An 18,286-nucleotide genomic window follows, 5' to 3' on the forward strand; every position below is an offset into this window, starting at 1 on the left:
ATGACAACTTAGCTGCTTTGTTAAATACTTTAGCCAAAAGATTTAAGAAACCAGTTACAAATATCTTTAAAAAAATTTCAGCAACAAAATAGTAATATCATAAATTTTTTCCATCTTAGCAAATCATTAAAGTATCCACAAGGACACCTGCATGACATTCAAAGGTCAGTCCATAGCAGTTTGGAGAGAACAAATATGTCCTGGAACAGACTAAAATGTATCTGAGCCACTTAAATGGAACTTTCACTTTATATAATTTCTCAGACAGAATGGGCCTTTAGCATTAGCTTCAAGGAAACCAGAAAAATGAAAGCAAATTAAAAATAGGCCAATGAAATAGTAACTCCGATACACATTCTGATGTGAACAATTAAACATCCATCACTACTGACAATACTAAACATCTTCCTGTGGCTCCAATCGAAAATTTCATGTCAAATAATTTACTTTATAACTCAGAAGAATTAACGGGAAGTGGACAAGAACAAGTTACGCATAGACTGATGCATTGCAACCTTCCAAAAAAGCTTCCTTCTGGAACATGGTGTATTACACTTGCTAAAGATTCACAAATACCATAGATACATAAGATTAACACATCAAACAAATTACAATAAGGCATCAGCCTTTGAATCAGTCTAAAATGTCTACCAGATATTAGAATCACATTGCCCTTTGAATACCATAGAGACATGGGCATCCATAGCCAACAAATGGAAGACACACCAAAATGACAGTGAACACTGCCCTGACCACTTGACAGCCTTCTGATAAATCACAGCACAACCAATGTCAGGACTCAATAACTTACGTGGGGTAACGTGATCCCAATATTGGTCACCCGCCAAGAGTTAACACCACGATGAAGAGGCCCCATGGAAAGCTCGTTATAGCGTTGGTCCTCAGCTGATACTTCTCACAAATCTGCCACCATGTCCAGAGCCACCAAACAAGAGGGCACTGTGCTTGAACGGTGACATGTTAGTCAAAGATTATAAGAATAGTGATATTTATACATTGCAAGAAAGCTCCCACAGATCAACCTCCCCTACAACAGCTCCTATTATGCAACCCAGTGTGATTTAGGGCTAAACCTCATGACTTTCCTTAACCTGGTTAACATGTATCCTAGATAACTTGCCAATCTTAATGTTGCACATAGTAAATTGACTGAGCTCAATAACTGAAGAATCCAACAAGGGCCCATGAATCAGGGACAGTTTATCAGAAGGTTCCAGCTGACCTCCTCGGCCCATGGAAAAGTTCCGCAGGGGTGCCTGCTGTGGTTATGTCTAAGACACTGCCTTTGATGGGTTAAGTTGATGTTGTTCCTAGCCTTACACCAATTAGTTTCTATAATCCTCGATTTGATCTTGTTGGGCACACTTTCATCAAGAGGCCGTAAATTGGCCAAGGGTGAGTTAACATGATAAGACAACATTAAAGCAGCTGTGGTGGCCTTAATAGCAACATGCTGAATGGTATTAAATGCAAAATTAAGCCATGGGATAGAACTGTCCCACTTCATCTAGGCCTTAACATGGAAGATGATAAGCACTGAGTTAAAAGTTCCTATTAACCCTCTTGGGAAACGATCCCTGTGGATAATAAGGAGTAGCTTCAACATGGTGAATGCCATTTTGAAAAAAAGAAAAAAAAAAAATCTTCTGAACTCCTTGGAGACAAATGTGGGAGCATTGTCACTAACCAAGCCCTTGGGTAGACTGAAAATGGACAATATCTTAGATAGATGTTGAATGGTCAAGCCAGCAGTGACACCCCAACTAGGAATCGACCAAGTAAAATGGGTAAACACATCTACTACCACAAGATTGTAATTATACCCATTCCTAGTATGAAGAAGGGGACTTACATAATCAATATAATTTTTGTCCATGGGGTTATCTATGGGAGTAGAATTCAAAAAACGCTTCCAAGAATTGGGATTAGGCTTTTGCACTCCTCCACCAAACTCGAACATTCTTATACGAGGAAGGCCAGGTAACATGTTCCCTAATCTTAACAAGGGTTGTACGTAGTCCCAAGTGACCCCCTATAATTGAGTTATGAAAATAGTGAAACCCAGCAGGTATTAACTCACTAGGGAGATAAATTTTTAATTTCTTGCCTTGGCTATCCTTACGACAAACAATGAACATGCTAAGAACGTAATCATTAACCCGCTCTCCCTCTTGTAAGCAGCATTTAATAGGTCAAATAACTGGATCTTGATTTTGCTTAAGCTAATTATCAGCGAATAACTATGGAACTTCTATGAGTATGGCTCCTGTACACCTGATGTTATGACCAACATCCCCTGGCCCAGAATGGTCATGTTCTTCGAACATTCTGCTAAAGGCATTGGTTGCTTGATTCTCAGTGCCTTTAATGTGCCTAACTACGAACTTAAATGTGGATATATGCAGAGTTCAACAGGCAATTCTTCCCACTTTTCTGGGTTGCCCCAGAACCTAGCTTAATGCCTGATTATCTGCTCCAAGCTGAAACTCCCTATCCTCTAAATAAAATTTGAACTTCTCTAGGGCACAGAGAACAGCGATAACTTTCCATTCATGTACCAAATATATTAATTCAGCAAGTGATAATCCTCTTGAGGCATAGGCTATAGGATGTCTTTGCCACTCAAATTATTGCGAAAGTACAGAGGCCACACCGGAGTTTGAAGCATGGCTTCAAAGGAGGCTTGTTGGCTTTCACCCCAGACAAAAACTTTTCCTTTCTTACATAACTTAGTGAGGGGAGCAGATATCTGCGAAAAATTTGGTACAAGTTTCAGAAAAAATTGACCATGCCAATAAATCTGGCTACATCCATCTTATTCTGAGGTGATGGAAAGTATACAGATCACCCGTTTGCCTTTAATCTATTTTGATTCCACCAACCAAAACTAAATGACCCAAAAAGGAAACCTCCAATCTAGCAAATTTGATCGTAACTGGTTTGACCATAACACCTGCCTCTCTAAAATGAAGTAACACTTGATGAAGATGAACCAAATATTCATCAAAACTTGCACTGTAGCCTGCAAAGCTGCACCAGGTAGTTGTAGGGGTACTTAAATTTAATGTCTCGAAGCACATTATCTAACAAATGAGACAATATTGCACCCCAGGTGGAAAGCCCAAATGAAACATGATTGAACTCATAAAGATGTGAATCGGTACAGAAGCCAGTAACATGTTTGCAGTCCTCAGTTAAGAATATCGTATAATAAGCATGGTTCGTATCTAAGACAGTAAAATAATGTGTCCCCGAAAACCAAGTAAAACAACTGTATAAATCCCATAAAGGAACAGAGTCTTCAGATGACTTTTTCATTGCGAATCCTATAATTGGCTACTGCTCAATGAATGCCCTGCTGCCTCTTGGGAACGAAAGAGACAGGGGAGGCATAAAGGGAGGTGGACACCCCAATAATCCCTTCATGAATCATACCATTGATTATTTCCCTAAGAGTTTTCGTCATGGTATGGAATAATCGATAAGGAACTTCCCTAACAGGTACATCATCCTTCAAATGGACCTTGTACACAGTTCTACTGATAACACCAAGTGTATCAGTTAGACTGTCGTGGAAACACTGAGGGATGTACAACAACCTCCTACCTTAGCCACTGTCCAAGTGAGCAATATCAAAACGATGACCATGCACACGTACCATATTAGCAAGGTAACACACTTGACAAGAGCAGAGAGCAATACATACACTAGGACAAAACTTGAAATGAAACATGTTACCACCATAATCAAAAACAAGTCCAGTATGAAATATAAAATTTCACACTTAAAGTAAATTAACAGTGAGACAAACAGCTACTAACAGATTAAATAGCCATGAAAACCCCAGGATACTAAGTTTACCCCACACTTCACCTATCAGAGGCAACGTTTGCCGTTGACATGAAGTCGTACCTGATCAGAAGCATGCAAGGAGGGCCACTTGCAAATGGTATGGAACTCGAGATACCATTGATAATCAAATAAGGAAAAGGTACTACCAGAGTCAAGAATAGCACAAACGGATGTCTTCCACACACTGCTGATGTAATACGGGCGCACTATCTAGGCACTTTAGGGGCATTACTCCCTGCCAATACTCTTCTGGCATCAGCTGCTCGGATGCAAACCTCGCTAGACCGTGCAATCTCACATCAAATGACGTGGATTACCACATCAATTACAATTCCTGACTTTAGATTGAAAATAAGGAACTCATTTCAAACTCTCAAGATTCTGGCAAAAACTAGGCTGGACATTCGCTCTTCTGTCAGGGCATTCATCAGTTAACTGCATTTCTTCAATAGAGACAAGCAAATGATGATTTCAGCCAAAGACGGTGTTTAGTGAAAAAGGTAACTTACGAACATCCCTCCAAGAACATTATGAAGAACATCTAACTCTGTGACCAGAAGCTGTATAGTGGTCATGGTGTTCCAAACACTCTTCATAAAATAAGCTAAGTTCTCATCAATAGATTACACACTGTGCAAATATTTATTCTCCAGGTTTCATTTAATTTGAGGGACTAATTTCAGCTGTACTTTTCATTCTTAAGTGGACCTAGTGAAGATTCATTTAAAAGTACGTCATCATACTGAATCTTGCAGCCCTCGACCAGATATCGGATTTGGCACACAGCTGCTGCTGGGGGTGTCCACATTGCCGTTTTCCAAATCTCTTGAATGTTTCGCCCTTACGAAGGGCCATGTTTTTACCTACAGTGTCACTTGGCTGAATATGTATAAGGCTCTGTGGCATCACTCAAACGCAGCCAAATTGTCACACTAGCTGTGTATCTCTAACAAAGTTGACGTATGTCCTCACCTCGGTGCCGGTTAAAACGATTTCGCACCCGGGTGGGCTCGAACCACCAACCTTTCGGTTAACAGCCGAACGCGCTAGCCGAGTGCGCCACGGAGGCCTTGACTTTGGCTCCCTTGTGCTCTGTATATCAACGCAATTCGTATACCTTCTGCAGGAATCTCGCAGAATGGTAGCATTTGCTTACGCCTCTTCACATGGATAACGTGCATGCACACTGTAGCGAGGCTCGTAAACGAATGACATCGCCAAGCATGACATTATACTACAAAATGCATACAAACCAATGTTCTGCCTATGCATTCAGAAAACCTCTGAGGCCAGTAGAATACTTGTCATAGGTTGTAGAACATCCCTTTCATTCAGTGTACTGCCATGTGTTAGATGCTGCTCGAGATAGCTCCGCTCCTTGCAGGAAGGTTTAAAAAATGAATGCCTTCTGTGAGGTTCGAACTCACGACCTCTGGTTTACGAGACCAGTACTCTACCACTGAGCTAAGAAGGCGGCAGCTTAGCGTTTGTGAGCTATCCCCAAATTGTTACTTCATCATACTGAATCTTGCAGCCCTCGACCAGATATCGGATTTGGCACACAGCTGCTGCTGGGGGTGTCCACATTGCCGTTTTCCAAATCTCTTGAATGTTTCGCCCTTACGATCGACGACGAGCGTCGGCCCACCAAAAGTTTGCGGTCTGCACAATCCTGACCTAGTGCACAGCTTGTGGGATAGCGTGGCTCGACTGCGAAATGCGCCTTTCGGCTCCTCTCTCTGGCTACAGTGCGCTGTTGTCCACAGTGGCACTGGCGTTGCCCATGGGGCTTCATGTAAGGCGACTGCACGTCGCTCGGCCAACAGCGGCCTACTGCAGACCGACACTTAAGACACACCAAATACAAATCGACATCGAGAGACAGGCCCTGTCATATGGCACTCGCGACGTATATGCTGAAATTGAATGTAAAGAATACGTCTTTTGTAGCGGGCGTCCCTCTACTGCAGTGTCACACATGACGAATAAAAAGGAAAACAGCAGAACGTCTGTGTAGGGCCATGTTTTTACCTACAGTGTCACTTGGCTGAATATGTATAAGGCTCTGTGGCATCACTCAAACGCAGCCAAATTGTCACACTAGCTGTGTATCTCTAACAAAGTTGACGTATGTCCTCACCTCGGTGCCGGTTAAAACGATTTCGCACCCGGGTGGGCTCGAACCACCAACCTTTCGGTTAACAGCCGAACGCGCTAGCCGAGTGCGCCACGGAGGCCTTGACTTTGGCTCCCTTGTGCTCTGTATATCAACGCAATTCGTATACCTTCTGCAGGAATCTCGCAGAATGGTAGCATTTGCTTACGCCTCTTCACATGGATAACGTGCATGCACACTGTAGCGAGGCTCGTAAACGAATGACATCGCCAAGCATGACATTATACTACAAAATGCATACAAACCAATGTTCTGCCTATGCATTCAGAAAACCTCTGAGGCCAGTAGAATACTTGTCATAGGTTGTAGAACATCCCTTTCATTCAGTGTACTGCCATGTGTTAGATGCTGCTCGAGATAGCTCCGCTCCTTGCAGGAAGGTTTAAAAAATGAATGCCTTCTGTGAGGTTCGAACTCACGACCCCTGGTTTACGAGACCAGTACTCTACCACTGAGCTAAGAAGGCGGCAGCTTAGCGTTTGTGAGCTATCCCCAAATTGTTACTTCATCATACTGAATCTTGCAGCCCTCGACCAGATATCGGATTTGGCACACAGCTGCTGCTGGGGGTGTCCACATTGCCGTTTTCCAAATCTCTTGAATGTTTCGCCCTTACGATCGACGACGAGCGTCGGCCCACAAAAAGTTTGCGGTCTGCACAATCCTGACCTAGTGCACAGCTTGTGGGATAGCGTGGCTCGACTGCGAAATGCGCCTTTCGGCTCCTCTCTCTGGCTACAGTGCGCTGTTGTCCACAGTGGCACTGGCGTTGCCCATGGGGCTTCATGTAAGGCGACTGCACGTCGCTCGGCCAACAGCGGCCTACTGCAGACCGACACTTAAGACACACCAAATACAAATCGACATCGAGAGACAGGCCCTGTCATATGGCACTCGCGACGTATATGCTGAAATTGAATGTAAAGAATACGTCTTTTGTAGCGGGCGTCCCTCTACTGCAGTGTCACACATGACGAATAAAAAGGAAAACAGCAGAACGTCTGTGTAGGGCCATGTTTTTACCTACAGTGTCACTTGGCTGAATATGTATAAGGCTCTGTGGCATCACTCAAACGCAGCCAAATTGTCACAATAGCTGTGTATCTCTAACAAAGTTGACGTATGTCCTCACCTCGGTGCCGGTTAAAACGATTTCGCACCCGGGTGGGCTCGAACCACCAACCTTTCGGTTAACAGCCGAACGCGCTAGCCGAGTGCGCCACGGAGGCCTTGACTTTGGCTCCCTTGTGCTCTGTATATCAACGCAATTCGTATACCTTCTGCAGGAATCTCGCAGAATGGTAGCATTTGCTTACGCCTCTTCACATGGATAACGTGCATGCACACTGTAGCGAGGCTCGTAAACGAATGACATCGCCAAGCATGACATTATACTACAAAATGCATACAAACCAATGTTCTGCCTATGCATTCAGAAAACCTCTGAGGCCAGTAGAATACTTGTCATAGGTTGTAGAACATCCCTTTCATTCAGTGTACTGCCATGTGTTAGATGCTGCTCGAGATAGCTCCGCTCCTTGCAGGAAGGTTTAAAAAATGAATGCCTTCTGTGAGGTTCGAACTCACGACCTCTGGTTTACGAGACCAGTACTCTACCACTGAGCTAAGAAGGCGGCAGCTTAGCGTTTGTGAGCTATCCCCAAATTGTTACTTCATCATACTGAATCTTGCAGCCCTCGACCAGATATCGGATTTGGCACACAGCTGCTGCTGGGGGTGTCCACATTGCCGTTTTCCAAATCTCTTGAATGTTTCGCCCTTACGATCGACGACGAGCGTCGGCCCACCAAAAGTTTGCGGTCTGCACAATCCTGACCTAGTGCACAGCTTGTGGGATAGCGTGGCTCGACTGCGAAATGCGCCTTTCGGCTCCTCTCTCTGGCTACAGTGCGCTGTTGTCCACAGTGGCACTGGCGTTGCCCATGGGGCTTCATGTAAGGCGACTGCACGTCGCTCGGCCAACAGCGGCCTACTGCAGACCGACACTTAAGACACACCAAATACAAATCGACATCGAGAGACAGGCCCTGTCATATGGCACTCGCGACGTATATGCTGAAATTGAATGTAAAGAATACGTCTTTTGTAGCGGGCGTCCCTCTACTGCAGTGTCACACATGACGAATAAAAAGGAAAACAGCAGAACGTCTGTGTAGGGCCATGTTTTTACCTACAGTGTCACTTGGCTGAATGTGTATAAGGCTCTGTGGCATCACTCAAACGCAGCCAAATTGTCACACTAGCTGTGTATCTCTAACAAAGTTGACGTATGTCCTCACCTCGGTGCCGGTTAAAACGATTTCGCACCCGGGTGGGCTCGAACCACCAACCTTTCGGTTAACAGCCGAACGCGCTAGCCGAGTGCGCCACGGAGGCCTTGACTTTGGCTCCCTTGTGCTCTGTATATCAACGCAATTCGTATACCTTCTGCAGGAATCTCGCAGAATGGTAGCATTTGCTTACGCCTCTTCACATGGATAACGTGCATGCACACTGTAGCGAGGCTCGTAAACGAATGACATCGCCAAGCATGACATTATACTACAAAATGCATACAAACCAATGTTCTGCCTATGCATTCAGAAAACCTCTGAGGCCAGTAGAATACTTGTCATAGGTTGTAGAACATCCCTTTCATTCAGTGTACTGCCATGTGTTAGATGCTGCTCGAGATAGCTCCGCTCCTTGCAGGAAGGTTTAAAAAATGAATGCCTTCTGTGAGGTTCGAACTCACGACCCCTGGTTTACGAGACCAGTACTCTACCACTGAGCTAAGAAGGCGGCAGCTTAGCGTTTGTGAGCTATCCCCAAATTGTTACTTCATCATACTGAATCTTGCAGCCCTCGACCAGATATCGGATTTGGCACACAGCTGCTGCTGGGGGTGTCCACATTGCCGTTTTCCAAATCTCTTGAATGTTTCGCCCTTACGATCGACGACGAGCGTCGGCCCACCAAAAGTTTGCGGTCTGCACAATCCTGACCTAGTGCACAGCTTGTGGGATAGCGTGGCTCGACTGCGAAATGCGCCTTTCGGCTCCTCTCTCTGGCTACAGTGCGCTGTTGTCCACAGTGGCACTGGCGTTGCCCATGGGGCTTCATGTAAGGCGACTGCACGTCGCTCGGCCAACAGCGGCCTACTGCAGACCGACACTTAAGACACACCAAATACAAATCGACATCGAGAGACAGGCCCTGTCATATGGCACTCGCGACGTATATGCTGAAATTGAATGTAAAGAATACGTCTTTTGTAGCGGGCGTCCCTCTACTGCAGTGTCACACATGACGAATAAAAAGGAAAACAGCAGAACGTCTGTGTAGGGCCATGTTTTTACCTACAGTGTCACTTGGCTGAATGTGTATAAGGCTCTGTGGCATCACTCAAACGCAGCCAAATTGTCACACTAGCTGTGTATCTCTAACAAAGTTGACGTATGTCCTCACCTCGGTGCCGGTTAAAACGATTTCGCACCCGGGTGGGCTCGAACCACCAACCTTTCGGTTAACAGCCGAACGCGCTAGCCGAGTGCGCCACGGAGGCCTTGACTTTGGCTCCCTTGTGCTCTGTATATCAACGCAATTCGTATACCTTCTGCAGGAATCTCGCAGAATGGTAGCATTTGCTTACGCCTCTTCACATGGATAACGTGCATGCACACTGTAGCGAGGCTCGTAAACGAATGACATCGCCAAGCATGACATTATACTACAAAATGCATACAAACCAATGTTCTGCCTATGCATTCAGAAAACCTCTGAGGCCAGTAGAATACTTGTCATAGGTTGTAGAACATCCCTTTCATTCAGTGTACTGCCATGTGTTAGATGCTGCTCGAGATAGTTCCGCTCCTTGCAGGAAGGTTTAAAAAATGAATGCCTTCTGTGAGGTTCGAACTCACGACCCCTGGTTTACGAGACCAGTACTCTACCACTGAGCTAAGAAGGCGGCAGCTTAGCGTTTGTGAGCTATCCCCAAATTGTTACTTCATCATACTGAATGTTGCAACCCTCGACCAGATATCGGATTTGGCACACAGCTGCTGCTGGGGGTGTCCACATTGCCGTTTTCCAAATCTCTTGAATGTTTCGCCCTTACGATCGACGACGAGCGTCGGCCCACCAAAAGTTTGCGGTCTGCACAATCCTGACCTAGTGCACAGCTTGTGGGATAGCGTGGCTCGACTGCGAAATGCGCCTTTCGGCTCCTCTCTCTGGCTACAGTGCGCTGTTGTCCACAGTGGCACTGGCGTTGCCCATGGGGCTTCATGTAAGGCGACTGCACGTCGCTCGGCCAACAGCGGCCTACTGCAGACCGACACTTAAGACACACCAAATACAAATCGACTTCGAGAGACAGGCCCTGTCATATGGCACTCGCGACGTATATGCTGAAATTGAATGTAAAGAATACGTCTTTTGTAGCGGGCGTCCCTCTACTGCAGTGTCACACATGACGAATAAAAAGGAAAACAGCAGAACGTCTGTGTAGGGCCATGTTTTTACCTACAGTGTCACTTGGCTGAATGTGTATAAGGCTCTGTGGCATCACTCAAACGCAGCCAAATTGTCACACTAGCTGTGTATCTCTAACAAAGTTGACGTATGTCCTCACCTCGGTGCCGGTTAAAACGATTTCGCACCCGGGTGGGCTCGAACCACCAACCTTTCGGTTAACAGCCGAACGCGCTAGCCGAGTGCGCCACGGAGGCCTTGACTTTGGCTCCCTTGTGCTCTGTATATCAACGCAATTCGTATACCTTCTGCAGGAATCTCGCAGAATGGTAGCATTTGCTTACGCCTCTTCACATGGATAACGTGCATGCACACTGTAGCGAGGCTCGTAAACGAATGACATCGCCAAGCATGACATTATACTACAAAATGCATACAAACCAATGTTCTGCCTATGCATTCAGAAAACCTCTGAGGCCAGTAGAATACTTGTCATAGGTTGTAGAACATCCCTTTCATTCAGTGTACTGCCATGTGTTAGATGCTGCTCGAGATAGTTCCGCTCCTTGCAGGAAGGTTTAAAAAATGAATGCCTTCTGTGAGGTTCGAACTCACGACCCCTGGTTTACGAGACCAGTACTCTACCACTGAGCTAAGAAGGCGGCAGCTTAGCGTTTGTGAGCTATCCCCAAATTGTTACTTCATCATACTGAATGTTGCAACCCTCGACCAGATATCGGATTTGGCACACAGCTGCTGCTGGGGGTGTCCACATTGCCGTTTTCCAAATCTCTTGAATGTTTCGCCCTTACGATCGACGACGAGCGTCGGCCCACCAAAAGTTTGCGGTCTGCACAATCCTGACCTAGTGCACAGCTTGTGGGATAGCGTGGCTCGACTGCGAAATGCGCCTTTCGGCTCCTCTCTCTGGCTACAGTGCGCTGTTGTCCACAGTGGCACTGGCGTTGCCCATGGGGCTTCATGTAAGGCGACTGCACGTCGCTCGGCCAACAGCGGCCTACTGCAGACCGACACTTAAGACACACCAAATACAAATCGACTTCGAGAGACAGGCCCTGTCATATGGCACTCGCGACGTATATGCTGAAATTGAATGTAAAGAATACGTCTTTTGTAGCGGGCGTCCCTCTACTGCAGTGTCACACATGACGAATAAAAAGGAAAACAGCAGAACGTCTGTGTAGGGCCATGTTTTTACCTACAGTGTCACTTGGCTGAATGTGTATAAGGCTCTGTGGCATCACTCAAACGCAGCCAAATTGTCACACTAGCTGTGTATCTCTAACAAAGTTGACGTATGTCCTCACCTCGGTGCCGGTTAAAACGATTTCGCACCCGGGTGGGCTCGAACCACCAACCTTTCGGTTAACAGCCGAACGCGCTAGCCGAGTGCGCCACGGAGGCCTTGACTTTGGCTCCCTTGTGCTCTGTATATCAACGCAATTCGTATACCTTCTGCAGGAATCTCGCAGAATGGTAGCATTTGCTTACGCCTCTTCACATGGATAACGTGCATGCACACTGTAGCGAGGCTCGTAAACGAATGACATCGCCAAGCATGACATTATACTACAAAATGCATACAAACCAATGTTCTGCCTATGCATTCAGAAAACCTCTGAGGCCAGTAGAATACTTGTCATAGGTTGTAGAACATCCCTTTCATTCAGTGTACTGCCATGTGTTAGATGCTGCTCGAGATAGCTCCGCTCCTTGCAGGAAGGTTTAAAAAATGAATGCCTTCTGTGAGGTTCGAACTCACGACCCCTGGTTTACGAGACCAGTACTCTACCACTGAGCTAAGAAGGCGGCAGCTTAGCGTTTGTGAGCTATCCCCAAATTGTTACTTCATCATACTGAATCTTGCAGCCCTCGACCAGATATCGGATTTGGCACACAGCTGCTGCTGGGGGTGTCCACATTGCCGTTTTCCAAATCTCTTGAATGTTTCGCCCTTACGATCGACGACGAGCGTCGGCCCACCAAAAGTTTGCGGTCTGCACAATCCTGACCTAGTGCACAGCTTGTGGGATAGCGTGGCTCGACTGCGAAATGCGCCTTTCGGCTCCTCTCTCTGGCTACAGTGCGCTGTTGTCCACAGTGGCACTGGCGTTGCCCATGGGGCTTCATGTAAGGCGACTGCACGTCGCTCGGCCAACAGCGGCCTACTGCAGACCGACACTTAAGACACACCAAATACAAATCGACTTCGAGAGACAGGCCCTGTCATATGGCACTCGCGACGTATATGCTGAAATTGAATGTAAAGAATACGTCTTTTGTAGCGGGCGTCCCTCTACTGCAGTGTCACACATGACGAATAAAAAGGAAAACAGCAGAACGTCTGTGTAGGGCCATGTTTTTACCTACAGTGTCACTTGGCTGAATGTGTATAAGGCTCTGTGGCATCACTCAAACGCAGCCAAATTGTCACACTAGCTGTGTATCTCTAACAAAGTTGACGTATGTCCTCACCTCGGTGCCGGTTAAAACGATTTCGCACACGGGTGGGCTCGAACCACCAACCTTTCGGTTAACAGCCGAACGCGCTAGCCGAGTGCGCCACGGAGGCCTTGACTTTGGCTCCCTTGTGCTCTGTATATCAACGCAATTCGTATACCTTCTGCAGGAATCTCGCAGAATGGTAGCATTTGCTTACGCCTCTTCACATGGATAACGTGCATGCACACTGTAGCGAGGCTCGTAAACGAATGACATCGCCAAGCATGACATTATACTACAAAATGCATACAAACCAATGTTCTGCCTATGCATTCAGAAAACCTCTGAGGCCAGTAGAATACTTGTCATAGGTTGTAGAACATCCCTTTCATTCAGTGTACTGCCATGTGTTAGATGCTGCTCGAGATAGCTCCGCTCCTTGCAGGAAGGTTTAAAAAATGAATGCCTTCTGTGAGGTTCGAACTCACGACCCCTGGTTTACGAGACCAGTACTCTACCACTGAGCTAAGAAGGCGGCAGCTTAGCGTTTGTGAGCTATCCCCAAATTGTTACTTCATCATACTGAATCTTGCAGCCCTCGACCAGATATCGGATTTGGCACACAGCTGCTGCTGGGGGTGTCCACATTGCCGTTTTCCAAATCTCTTGAATGTTTCGCCCTTACGATCGACGACGAGCGTCGGCCCACAAAAAGTTTGCGGTCTGCACAATCCTGACCTAGTGCACAGCTTGTGGGATAGCGTGGCTCGACTGCGAAATGCGCCTTTCGGCTCCTCTCTCTGGCTACAGTGCGCTGTTGTCCACAGTGGCACTGGCGTTGCCCATGGGGCTTCATGTAAGGCGACTGCACGTAGCTCGGCCAACAGCGGCCTACTGCAGACCGACACTTAAGACACACCAAATACAAATCGACATCGAGAGACAGGCCCTGTCATATGGCACTCGCGACGTATATGCTGAAATTGAATGTAAAGAATACGTCTTTTGTAGCGGGCGTCCCTCTACTGCAGTGTCACACATGACAAATAAAAAGGAAAACAGCAGAACGTCTGTGTAGGGCCATGTTTTTACCTACAGTGTCACTTGGCTGAATGTGTATAAGGCTCTGTGGCATCACTCAAACGCAGCCAAATTGTCACACTAGCTGTGTATCTCTAACAAAGTTGACGTATGTCCTCACCTCGGTGCCGGTTAAAACGATTTCGCACCCGGGTGGGCTCGAACCACCAACCTTTCGGTTAACAGCCGAACGCGCTAGCCGAGTGCGCCACGGAGGCCTTGACTTTGGCTCCCTTGTGCTCTGTATATCAACGCAATTCGTATACCTTCTGCAGGAATCTCGCAGAATGGTAGCATTTGCTTACGCCTCTTCACATGGATAACGTGCATGCACACTGTAGCGAGGCTCGTAAACGAATGACATCGCCAAGCATGACATTATACTACAAAATGCATACAAACCAATGTTCTGCCTATGCATTCAGAAAACCTCTGAGGCCAGTAGAATACTTGTCATAGGTTGTAGAACATCCCTTTCATTCAGTGTACTGCCATGTGTTAGATGCTGCTCGAGATAGTTCCGCTCCTTGCAGGAAGGTTTAAAAAATGAATGCCTTCTGTGAGGTTCGAACTCACGACCCCTGGTTTACGAGACCAGTACTCTACCACTGAGCTAAGAAGGCGGCAGCTTAGCGTTTGTGAGCTATCCCCAAATTGTTACTTCATCATACTGAATGTTGCAACCCTCGACCAGATATCGGATTTGGCACACAGCTGCTGCTGGGGGTGTCCACATTGCCGTTTTCCAAATCTCTTGAATGTTTCGCCCTTACGATCGACGACGAGCGTCGGCCCACCAAAAGTTTGCGGTCTGCACAATCCTGACCTAGTGCACAGCTTGTGGGATAGCGTGGCTCGACTGCGAAATGCGCCTTTCGGCTCCTCTCTCTGGCTACAGTGCGCTGTTGTCCACAGTGGCACTGGCGTTGCCCATGGGGCTTCATGTAAGGCGACTGCACGTCGCTCGGCCAACAGCGGCCTACTGCAGACCGACACTTAAGACACACCAAATACAAATCGACTTCGAGAGACAGGCCCTGTCATATGGCACTCGCGACGTATATGCTGAAATTGAATGTAAAGAATACGTCTTTTGTAGCGGGCGTCCCTCTACTGCAGTGTCACACATGACGAATAAAAAGGAAAACAGCAGAACGTCTGTGTAGGGCCATGTTTTTACCTACAGTGTCACTTGGCTGAATGTGTATAAGGCTCTGTGGCATCACTCAAACGCAGCCAAATTGTCACACTAGCTGTGTATCTCTAACAAAGTTGACGTATGTCCTCACCTCGGTGCCGGTTAAAACGATTTCGCACCCGGGTGGGCTCGAACCACCAACCTTTCGGTTAACAGCCGAACGCGCTAGCCGAGTGCGCCACGGAGGCCTTGACTTTGGCTCCCTTGTGCTCTGTATATCAACGCAATTCGTATACCTTCTGCAGGAATCTCGCAGAATGGTAGCATTTGCTTACGCCTCTTCACATGGATAACGTGCATGCACACTGTAGCGAGGCTCGTAAACGAATGACATCGCCAAGCATGACATTATACTACAAAATGCATACAAACCAATGTTCTGCCTATGCATTCAGAAAACCTCTGAGGCCAGTAGAATACTTGTCATAGGTTGTAGAACATCCCTTTCATTCAGTGTACTGCCATGTGTTAGATGCTGCTCGAGATAGCTCCGCTCCTTGCAGGAAGGTTTAAAAAATGAATGCCTTCTGTGAGGTTCGAACTCACGACCCCTGGTTTACGAGACCAGTACTCTACCACTGAGCTAAGAAGGCGGCAGCTTAGCGTTTGTGAGCTATCCCCAAATTGTTACTTCATCATACTGAATCTTGCAGCCCTCGACCAGATATCGGATTTGGCACACAGCTGCTGCTGGGGGTGTCCACATTGCCGTTTTCCAAATCTCTTGAATGTTTCGCCCTTACGATCGACGACGAGCGTCGGCCCACAAAAAGTTTGCGGTCTGCACAATCCTGACCTAGTGCACAGCTTGTGGGATAGCGTGGCTCGACTGCGAAATGCGCCTTTCGGCTCCTCTCTCTGGCTACAGTGCGCTGTTGTCCACAGTGGCACTGGCGTTGCCCATGGGGCTTCATGTAAGGCGACTGCACGTAGCTCGGCCAACAGCGGCCTACTGCAGACCGACACTTAAGACACACCAAATACAAATCGACATCGAGAGACAGGCCCTGTCATATGGCACTCGCGACGTATATGCTGAAATTGAATGTAAAGAATACGTCTTTTGTAGCGGGCGTCCCTCTACTGCAGTGTCACACATGACAAATAAAAAGGAAAACAGCAGAACGTCTGTGTAGGGCCATGTTTTTACCTACAGTGTCACTTGGCTGAATGTGTATAAGGCTCTGTGGCATCACTCAAACGCAGCCAAATTGTCACACTAGCTGTGTATCTCTAACAAAGTTGACGTATGTCCTCACCTCGGTGCCGGTTAAAACGATTTCGCACCCGGGTGGGCTCGAACCACCAACCTTTCGGTTAACAGCCGAACGCGCTAGCCGAGTGCGCCACGGAGGCCTTGACTTTGGCTCCCTTGTGCTCTGTATATCAACGCAATTCGTATACCTTCTGCAGGAATCTCGCAGAATGGTAGCATTTGCTTACGCCTCTTCACATGGATAACGTGCATGCACACTGTAGCGAGGCTCGTAAACGAATGACATCGCCAAGCATGACATTATACTACAAAATGCATACAAACCAATGTTCTGCCTATGCATTCAGAAAACCTCTGAGGCCAGTAGAATACTTGTCATAGGTTGTAGAACATCCCTTTCATTCAGTGTACTGCCATGTGTTAGATGCTGCTCGAGATAGCTCCGCTCCTTGCAGGAAGGTTTAAAAAATGAATGCCTTCTGTGAGGTTCGAACTCACGACCCCTGGTTTACGAGACCAGTACTCTACCACTGAGCTAAGAAGGCGGCAGCTTAGCGTTTGTGAGCTATCCCCAAATTGTTACTTCATCATACTGAATCTTGCAGCCCTCGACCAGATATCGGATTTGGCACACAGCTGCTGCTGGGGGTGTCCACATTGCCGTTTTCCAAATCTCTTGAATGTTTCGCCCTTACGATCGACGACGAGCGTCGGCCCACAAAAAGTTTGCGGTCTGCACAATCCTGACCTAGTGCACAGCTTGTGGGATAGCGTGGCTCGACTGCGAAATGCGCCTTTCGGCTCCTCTCTCTGGCTACAGTGCGCTGTTGTCCACAGTGGCACTGGCGTTGCCCATGGGGCTTCATGTAAGGCGACTGCACGTAGCTCGGCCAACAGCGGCCTACTGCAGACCGACACTTAAGACACACCAAATACAAATCGACATCGAGAGACAGGCCCTGTCATATGGCACTCGCGACGTATATGCTGAAATTGAATGTAAAGAATACGTCTTTTGTAGCGGGCGTCCCTCTACTGCAGTGTCACACATGACAAATAAAAAGGAAAACAGCAGAACGTCTGTGTAGGGCCATGTTTTTACCTACAGTGTCACTTGGCTGAATGTGTATAAGGCTCTGTGGCATCACTCAAACGCAGCCAAATTGTCACACTAGCTGTGTATCTCTAACAAAGTTGACGTATGTCCTCACCTCGGTGCCGGTTAAAACGATTTCGCACCCGGGTGGGCTCGAACCACCAACCTTTCGGTTAACAGCCGAACGCGCTAGCCGAGTGCGCCACGGAGGCCTTGACTTTGGCTCCCTTGTGCTCTGTATATCAACGCAATTCGTATACCTTCTGCAGGAATCTCGCAGAATGGTAGCATTTGCTTACGCCTCTTCACATGGATAACGTGCATGCACACTGTAGCGAGGCTCGTAAACGAATGACATCGCCAAGCATGACATTATACTACAAAATGCATACAAACCAATGTTCTGCCTATGCATTCAGAAAACCTCTGAGGCCAGTAGAATACTTGTCATAGGTTGTAGAACATCCCTTTCATTCAGTGTACTGCCATGTGTTAGATGCTGCTCGAGATAGTTCCGCTCCTTGCAGGAAGGTTTAAAAAATGAATGCCTTCTGTGAGGTTCGAACTCACGACCCCTGGTTTACGAGACCAGTACTCTACCACTGAGCTAAGAAGGCGGCAGCTTAGCGTTTGTGAGCTATCCCCAAATTGTTACTTCATCATACTGAATGTTGCAACCCTCGACCAGATATCGGATTTGGCACACAG

General features: G+C 47.1%; 23 non-coding genes across 23 annotated transcripts; all 23 read right to left on the reverse strand.

The window, feature by feature from the left end:
- Nucleotides 1-4,868: 4,868 nt before the first annotated feature.
- Trnan-guu lies at nt 4,869-4,942 on the reverse strand. The gene has a single exon. It is a non-coding gene; the product is annotated as a tRNA-Asn (tRNA).
- A 333-nt stretch (nt 4,943-5,275) lies between these two features.
- Trnat-cgu lies at nt 5,276-5,347 on the reverse strand. Its single transcript has one exon. It is a non-coding gene; the product is annotated as a tRNA-Thr (tRNA).
- Nucleotides 5,348-6,036: 689 nt separating this feature from the next.
- Nucleotides 6,037-6,110, reverse strand: Trnan-guu. Its single transcript has one exon. It is a non-coding gene; the product is annotated as a tRNA-Asn (tRNA).
- Nucleotides 6,111-6,443: 333 nt separating this feature from the next.
- Trnat-cgu lies at nt 6,444-6,515 on the reverse strand. Its single transcript has one exon. It is a non-coding gene; the product is annotated as a tRNA-Thr (tRNA).
- Nucleotides 6,516-7,204: 689 nt separating this feature from the next.
- On the reverse strand, nt 7,205-7,278 carry Trnan-guu. Its single transcript has one exon. It is a non-coding gene; the product is annotated as a tRNA-Asn (tRNA).
- Nucleotides 7,279-7,611: 333 nt separating this feature from the next.
- On the reverse strand, nt 7,612-7,683 carry Trnat-cgu. Its single transcript has one exon. It is a non-coding gene; the product is annotated as a tRNA-Thr (tRNA).
- A 689-nt stretch (nt 7,684-8,372) lies between these two features.
- Trnan-guu lies at nt 8,373-8,446 on the reverse strand. Its single transcript has one exon. It is a non-coding gene; the product is annotated as a tRNA-Asn (tRNA).
- A 333-nt stretch (nt 8,447-8,779) lies between these two features.
- Trnat-cgu lies at nt 8,780-8,851 on the reverse strand. The gene has a single exon. It is a non-coding gene; the product is annotated as a tRNA-Thr (tRNA).
- Nucleotides 8,852-9,540: 689 nt separating this feature from the next.
- On the reverse strand, nt 9,541-9,614 carry Trnan-guu. The gene has a single exon. It is a non-coding gene; the product is annotated as a tRNA-Asn (tRNA).
- Nucleotides 9,615-9,947: 333 nt separating this feature from the next.
- Trnat-cgu lies at nt 9,948-10,019 on the reverse strand. The gene has a single exon. It is a non-coding gene; the product is annotated as a tRNA-Thr (tRNA).
- A 689-nt stretch (nt 10,020-10,708) lies between these two features.
- Trnan-guu lies at nt 10,709-10,782 on the reverse strand. Its single transcript has one exon. It is a non-coding gene; the product is annotated as a tRNA-Asn (tRNA).
- Nucleotides 10,783-11,115: 333 nt separating this feature from the next.
- Trnat-cgu lies at nt 11,116-11,187 on the reverse strand. Its single transcript has one exon. It is a non-coding gene; the product is annotated as a tRNA-Thr (tRNA).
- Nucleotides 11,188-11,876: 689 nt separating this feature from the next.
- On the reverse strand, nt 11,877-11,950 carry Trnan-guu. Its single transcript has one exon. It is a non-coding gene; the product is annotated as a tRNA-Asn (tRNA).
- Nucleotides 11,951-12,283: 333 nt separating this feature from the next.
- Trnat-cgu lies at nt 12,284-12,355 on the reverse strand. The gene has a single exon. It is a non-coding gene; the product is annotated as a tRNA-Thr (tRNA).
- Nucleotides 12,356-13,451: 1,096 nt separating this feature from the next.
- On the reverse strand, nt 13,452-13,523 carry Trnat-cgu. Its single transcript has one exon. It is a non-coding gene; the product is annotated as a tRNA-Thr (tRNA).
- Nucleotides 13,524-14,212: 689 nt separating this feature from the next.
- On the reverse strand, nt 14,213-14,286 carry Trnan-guu. Its single transcript has one exon. It is a non-coding gene; the product is annotated as a tRNA-Asn (tRNA).
- Nucleotides 14,287-14,619: 333 nt separating this feature from the next.
- Trnat-cgu lies at nt 14,620-14,691 on the reverse strand. The gene has a single exon. It is a non-coding gene; the product is annotated as a tRNA-Thr (tRNA).
- Nucleotides 14,692-15,380: 689 nt separating this feature from the next.
- Trnan-guu lies at nt 15,381-15,454 on the reverse strand. Its single transcript has one exon. It is a non-coding gene; the product is annotated as a tRNA-Asn (tRNA).
- A 333-nt stretch (nt 15,455-15,787) lies between these two features.
- Trnat-cgu lies at nt 15,788-15,859 on the reverse strand. Its single transcript has one exon. It is a non-coding gene; the product is annotated as a tRNA-Thr (tRNA).
- Nucleotides 15,860-16,548: 689 nt separating this feature from the next.
- Trnan-guu lies at nt 16,549-16,622 on the reverse strand. Its single transcript has one exon. It is a non-coding gene; the product is annotated as a tRNA-Asn (tRNA).
- A 333-nt stretch (nt 16,623-16,955) lies between these two features.
- Trnat-cgu lies at nt 16,956-17,027 on the reverse strand. The gene has a single exon. It is a non-coding gene; the product is annotated as a tRNA-Thr (tRNA).
- A 689-nt stretch (nt 17,028-17,716) lies between these two features.
- On the reverse strand, nt 17,717-17,790 carry Trnan-guu. Its single transcript has one exon. It is a non-coding gene; the product is annotated as a tRNA-Asn (tRNA).
- Nucleotides 17,791-18,123: 333 nt separating this feature from the next.
- Nucleotides 18,124-18,195, reverse strand: Trnat-cgu. Its single transcript has one exon. It is a non-coding gene; the product is annotated as a tRNA-Thr (tRNA).
- Nucleotides 18,196-18,286: the final 91 nt, after the last annotated feature.

Source organism: Schistocerca americana, chromosome 5 (genome assembly GCF_021461395.2).
Source record: "Schistocerca americana isolate TAMUIC-IGC-003095 chromosome 5, iqSchAmer2.1, whole genome shotgun sequence".
Taxonomy (NCBI): Eukaryota; Metazoa; Arthropoda; class Insecta; order Orthoptera; family Acrididae; genus Schistocerca; species Schistocerca americana.